The sequence below is a fragment of the Ranitomeya imitator genome, chromosome 10, assembly GCF_032444005.1.
Source record: "Ranitomeya imitator isolate aRanImi1 chromosome 10, aRanImi1.pri, whole genome shotgun sequence".
Lineage (NCBI taxonomy): Eukaryota > Metazoa > Chordata > Amphibia > Anura > Dendrobatidae > Ranitomeya > Ranitomeya imitator.
Window position 1 is genome coordinate 30298864 of NC_091291.1, and position 6842 is coordinate 30305705.

The following is a 6842-nucleotide window of genomic DNA, read 5'->3' on the forward strand; positions in this document are numbered from 1 at the left end:
GGCACGTGACCGACGATTAAATCAGCTGTCGTGTGCGGGGAAAGTTGCGTACTCAGTGCTGGAGCCCGCATAAAAGTCAGGGACACGACTTATATGGTAAGTAACGTAAATATTTGCCTTATGACGTGAAGGGGTTAATGCTTTCTGGCAAAGTTAAGCTTTCCCTTAACATACCATGGGTCTAACTAATATCTTGACCAAAAAAATAAGACACCCTTGTCGGGCACCAAATATAACATACTTTGTCATGAGCGAATTCTCATCACCTGGGGATTAACACGAGTCAAAAGGGAATCAAGCCAAAGCTTCCATACTTTATAACATTTTTGAGGACAAGGTCTGTTCTTACATACCACCCTCTCCTAGGAAGTTTCAGTGTTTACTATACTGACCCAGTGTGAAAATCGTGGAGATCTTCTATTCATCCATGTCATGGCCAAAAGCATTGTTTCCCAGATATAGCTCTGGAAGAAAGGGAGCAAAAAATAGAAATGCAAAAACAAGGTCGTGAAGGGATGTCCTCTCATGCTGTGTAGACCACTGATGAAAGTACAGAGGCTCCTCCTTTTATTTTGTAGGTTTCTTGTCCTCTCTGGGGTACCGTAATGGGTTCTGGAAAATCCCATTCCTGGTAAGTAATGTCTTTTTTCAAGGGGGAGTGGCTCACAGATCCTCTGGGGTGTGTCTTTAGGCAGCTTGGGCCATTCCCCCGCAGTAAAGACTATAAAAATTAAAACTGAATATAAATTACTAATTCTAGAAGCGTATGTCAGATTTAAAAAAGAAAAAAAAAAGTGATAACAGGGTAGCGGGAATAAAATAAGGGCAAAAATTGGACACTTTCGACCTTTGTCTTCTTTAAAGACAAACTCCTTGTATAACAAGTGATCATTTACTCATTGGATGGAAATCGATTACTGGGACCTCGATTACCAGAATGGGCGTCCTATGGAAAGGTGGTAACTTGTCACTTAAAGGGTTAATGGCGTTACGCAATATTACGTAACTAGAATTTCTTACTGTTTTCCGTTAGAAGGAAGTTCTGCAGCATCTGCTCCGTGAGCTGTTCAGTAATTATCTTCCCTCGGGCTTGGGAGCCGCCTTGTTCAACATCACTGCATGTGACTTCAATGGAAGATTGATCTCTAAAATGTCTCTTGCGTGTGATCCCAAGGGCTCGTAAAGCTGTTTGATAATCGGGAGGTATCGGCGAGCGCTGTGTACAGGTAGAGCCCACAACTGTCCAAGCCTGTCGGAGCAACCTGCCACATCGCTAAACATAGCTCACAAATCGAGCTTTGCTTAACCCATTACCAACCGCACCATAGAAATGCGCTAATGGCACAGGTACCATACAGAACTCCAAATCTTCTCCATAGATTTAGTTAAGGGGGTTAAAAAAAATTAATAAAAGCTGCTTATTTGGTGCTCCATAACTATTCCTTGTGAAAAATCTTCTAGCTTGAAGACCCATGTCTCCTAGTTCAATTTCACTCTTTGTTTCCATAATATTCCCTTTAACAATATATCACCAGCTTTTTGCTAGCATGACATGGGGGCAGAGACTGATTCCAGCGATGTATCACTTATTTGGCTGCCTGCTGTAGTTCTGATGAAATCCCCTGTTTTCTCTGCTTCAGGTTTCCCAGAATGCTGAGCCCTGTATAACCCCGCCCACACCTCTGATTGGCAGCTTTCTGCCTATGCCTGGTGTCCACAGAAAGCAGCCAATGAGTGATGGGGGCGTGGTTGGACTACATGGCAGCAGGTTTACTAGTCCTCTAGTGATAATCTCCTGCTGATAAAATCCCTGTTTTATCAAAACTACAATAAGCAGCCCAATAAATGGCACATTGCTGGAATCGGGGTCTTTGCCCCCTACATTATGCTGCTTTCAGATTAGATGGCAAAAACCTGGTGACAGATTTGCTTTAACCCTGCTCTGATGTGATGGATGACGACTAGATCCTAGTGGAAGGGGAGACAACCCTCCAAACAAGAGTTGCTGTCTTGGCAATGTAAGATTTGTTTCATAGGGGAAAAAAAAAAGACGTAGCCTTAAAAATTTCTTCCAATCTTCAAAATGTAGGTCCAAATCCACAGGATGTGTGATTAAAGAAAGTCCTGATGTGGATTTTTTCCTCTTGGACCTGCATGCATCTTTTTTCTGATAATGGGACCGTTTGACCACATATTATAATCTGTCACAGCCAAGCTGTAAAATGGCGCTTAGCTGCAATACCTGGCACAGCCTACAGCAAAGAGTGGCACTGTTTGCGGAGAAGGAAAAATTCCTACTCTTGGGGTTGGACTAGGTTGGGCTGTAAATCAAGACTACTGTTTGCTGACATTTGGGGTGAGGCTTGTCCCCCTATATTTGAGTTGGAGGCTCGTAGGGAGAACTTTTTAAAGGGTCTGTTGTCGGTGATTGCATTCGGGAATCCTGTGACCGAGGTCAGTGTTATTTGCTGAGAATACTGCAGAACTATTAATTTTGAACAGGTCTGTACTAGTCCAGGAGGTTCTCACTGCCGTGTGCTGTGGAATGCATCTCCACTCGCCAGACGAAACCTACGTTCCAGTGGACAACATCCTAAACCATCACAACAATGGGGGGATAATAGGTTCAGTAACGCAGAATCCACGTGGATTTATTTTGGGTCTATGTATTTTATATTGGTCTTTAAACCCGAAGTAGGTCTCATCAGATGAAGCCACAAAGTGGAAAGAGAGTGGAGAAAACATGTCTATGAAGAATGGGTGACAAAATGATCTCGAAGATCTAAAACAGAATGCCGAAATATTGACTTCCTTACGACTGGGCAATCTTCTATTAGATCGGGAGTTTCAGCTTCTTAAAAGAGGCACCAAATGATCACAATTTGGCCTAAGGATGGTCCTCACAATGAAAGCTTTTGGAGAAGAAACGTTCACATTTTTTTAAAGTGGATTTTTTAGAGCGTGTGATCATACCCTTCGCTATGCTCTCACTGTAGGAGATCAAAAACTACACATTTTCAAACAAAAATGGTTTCAGGAAACGTTTCATTTTTTTTGGAAGGTTATAGAGGAGGTTTTTTTTCCTGTCCTTTGATTGGACCGGGCCTAACTATAGAAGTTTCCTTCAGGCTTAAAAAATGCACTTTTTATTCTAGGAGTTTTTTTAAAAAGCTTTTCAAGGGAGTAGGAGAGAAGTTCAAAAAATGTGTAAATAGCAAAGTGGATTTGTCATGAATTGTTAGTTTTCCAAGAGTGTTTTGAAGCAGAGATTCAGATAAAAAAAAAAAACACACAAGGACAGGTGTGGTTTTGTTTTTGGAGAGAAACTGCCATCTTTTTCTTAGGCTGCTAAAGGCTAGTACAGGCTATGCATAGGGATCAATTGGTTTCACTTAACTTTTTATTAGGTGAATGCTTATTTGGACAGACACAATCTGCTTTAAATTAGCTGCTGTGACTTTCTGAATGACAGTCACAATGAGGAGATTCTAGTATTGTTACATTGTGTTTAGGAGCTAATGTTGTTTTGGTGTCCTATTAAGCTACATAGTGGCTTAAAAAAATTACAAGGAGGGTTTACACCGATTAGGCGTGGCGTCATCACCCACTACGGTGCCTAAACCAGACACATCATGCTTACAACCTTGGCCACAACTGTCATGTTTGTTGAATTTTGATACTGCTATGTATATATAGGGGACATATCTGATAATGGTACTGATATCACTCATGAAATCGTGATATACAGAAGTACCATTGCTTACCCTTCCTTTTTCTTAGAGATATTTCTAAATAAATGGTGCAAGATTACCAGCTTTGGGGACATTTTTTTACATGCCTGACCAAGAAAGGCTACAGTTTTTTTTTTTTTTTAGTTATTTTTCTTCACTCATTTCAAGATCTCCCAAATCACAAAGAAAGGTGAGGAAGGACACGTGTACATTAATGCCTACTTGTGACCGAACATTATTGATAACCTTTCTCCCACACAGGTACCAGTCACCATCTAGGTGTCCACAGTATGTGAGAAACAGGTCCAGTGACTCTGCGCCATGTTGATGGGCTCTATACAGCCATCTTGTTGCATCAAATTTGCAATACAAGAAGTCACCACTTGGTGGCATCGTCTTATTGTTCAATCTGCTAACTCAAGTTTCAGTTAGAAGAAATGTTCTGGAGTGAAATGTGCTCTTTATTTATTCATTGTGAAGACTCAGAGAAGGCCATCACGCTTATTTGCCCCATCGTTTTTTTGTTTTTTTTTTAAAGTAAAGCTGAACCTTGAACTTGCCAAATGAGCATCCTAGAAATTACATCAAATTGTTCTGCTATAAATACCGTGGTTCTCCTGAATCCGGCGCTGCTTTTCTTCCGTTTTTGCGCCTCTCCATTCCTGAGATATGTTCTTTTTCTACCTATGACACAAACCAACACTTCAGACCTAGTTCAAGCGATGGGACATCGGTGCAAATACTATGCCACAAGTAGAATTAAAATTACTTTTAATTTAGATATTTTCTAAAATCAAACAATAAAAAAGCAAGGGTACCTCAACAATATACACTGGGCAGTAAGTAAAATTTAAGATTTAGATATTTATATATCTTTCGGTAACGCAGTACCACAAAACAGATGAAAATAAATTAATCGTTTTCTAGTTGTATTTGTTGAGTTTTATGTTTTTAATTCCTAGGTGATTTAAAGTGCACACTAAGCTTTAAGTATCAGTATATCGTAATTATAGTACTCTACAGCAGGGGCTTAATTAAGGGTTAATACAGAGTATATATCCATGGTGGTTTTCCAAAATGGATTATTTCTAATAATGAGCGAACGTTCTTGGATAAGGAGTTATCCGATCATACTCGTGTACTAACCAAGTGACTTCTGCGTGCTTGAAAAATGTTAGAATCCACGCGGCTGTTTGACAGCCGCAACACATGGTGGGATTTCCTATTTGTTAGGCAATCCCTGCATGTGTTGCGGTTGTCGAACAGCTGCAAGATATGTAGCTGCGGGAATTCGAACATTTTCCGAGCATGCCGAAGTCCCTCGGTTATGTCATGACACAGCTATCGGGTGACCCGGGTCCAGGAGTTCCTTCCCTGTCCATAACATTAGAGGGCACCCTAGCTTGCCCTATTCCCCGAGATACTTCTGAAGGTGAAGAGGCCGGGGCCGCCATCCTTGCCTTATCTCCTGAGTTAGCTCTCCGTCTGTTCTCTTCCCCCACCCAGAGAAGAGGGGCGCTACTGTGCACCGCAGTACACCAACCCAACAAACGAGGCTGCACAAACAAGGGTTAACTGAAAACACCAGGCACACAAAATATTCACTGGCATATAACAGAGGAATGCACCGGGGAGTGGAGGATGAAGAAAAAAAAAACAAAGTAGAGGAAGGAAGGGAATTACCACACTTACAAACCACACAACAGTCACCACACAACCCCTCCAAAACACCTCTCCTCCTAAGCCATGCAGCAAATGCTAGCTCTGACATGGATCTGAATCAGGACCCAGATTATAAAGGCGATGGGAGTGGCTAACCGAGCTCAGCTGAGAGCTCAAGAGTTTCCAACATGGATGATTAACCCCTGTTGTGCCTAAAGAAATAAACATTAAAACAAAGAAGTGCTTCTCAGCGCAGGAGTAGCTCAGACGCGGCGGTCTTCTGGCTCTGTTGCGGTAACCCATGACAAGTTAGCACCCGAGCATGCTTGGATAACGCCTTATCAGAACACGTCCACTCATCACTAGTTTTTTCAATTCCATAATATAAAGTGTGCACAGTGTTTAAATACAAATGCCACAGAATATAGTACTGAGTGGCAAAAATATCAACAAATATCAAACAAAATATGCCATAGATATTACAGAGGAGCAAAATATCCCTTTGCTATATACAACATAGTAATCCAGAATAGAAAGGACTTTATAGTCATATGTGTTCAGGGAATAAAGGAAGCTGTATAGAACTCAGAGGAAGAACTTAGACTTACCCAGTGCACATCCAGGAGCCCCAACGCGCGTTTCACCCTGCTTCATGAATTCCTTTATTCTGTGAATCCATAATATGACTGACTAAAGTCCTTTCTATTCTGGATTACTATCATTATCACATAGGAATTAAAAAATAAAAAACAACAAATACAACTACCCACGACAAAGGTACTTTCATCTGTTTTTGTGGTACTGCATTACGAAAAGGTCTGTGTGTGTATATAATATGCATGTATTACATAAATTAAATAAAAAGTGATTTTGTTCTACTTGTGGCATAGTATTTGAATCGATGTCCCATCTCTTGACCTAGGTCTGACGTAGAGTTGAGCAAATTTTTCAATATTCGATTTGTATTGCGTTCGCTGGTGAATGTTTTTTGCAATATTTGTCGAACACGGCCGAACACCATTGGAGTAAATGGGAGTAGAAATTAGTGAATATGTTTGGAGACGATCGTCATACATAAATTCAGCACGAATATGGCAAATTCCAATTCGTCGATCGTTTCTGATCATATTAATTCAACTCTAGTTTGAAGGGTTGTGTCATAATTGAATTGGATGTGTATATTTGTGTGTGTGTGTGTATGTGTGTGTGTGTATATATATATATATATATATATATATATATATATATATATATATATATATATATTAGATGGTGGCCCGATTCTAACGCATCGGGTATTCTAGAATATGCATGTCCACGTAGTATATTGCCCAGTCACGTAGTATATTGCCCAGTGATGTAGTGTATTGTCCAGCCACGTAGTATATTGCCCAGCCACGTAGTATATTGCCTAGTCACGTAGTATATTGCCCAGTCACGTAGTATACA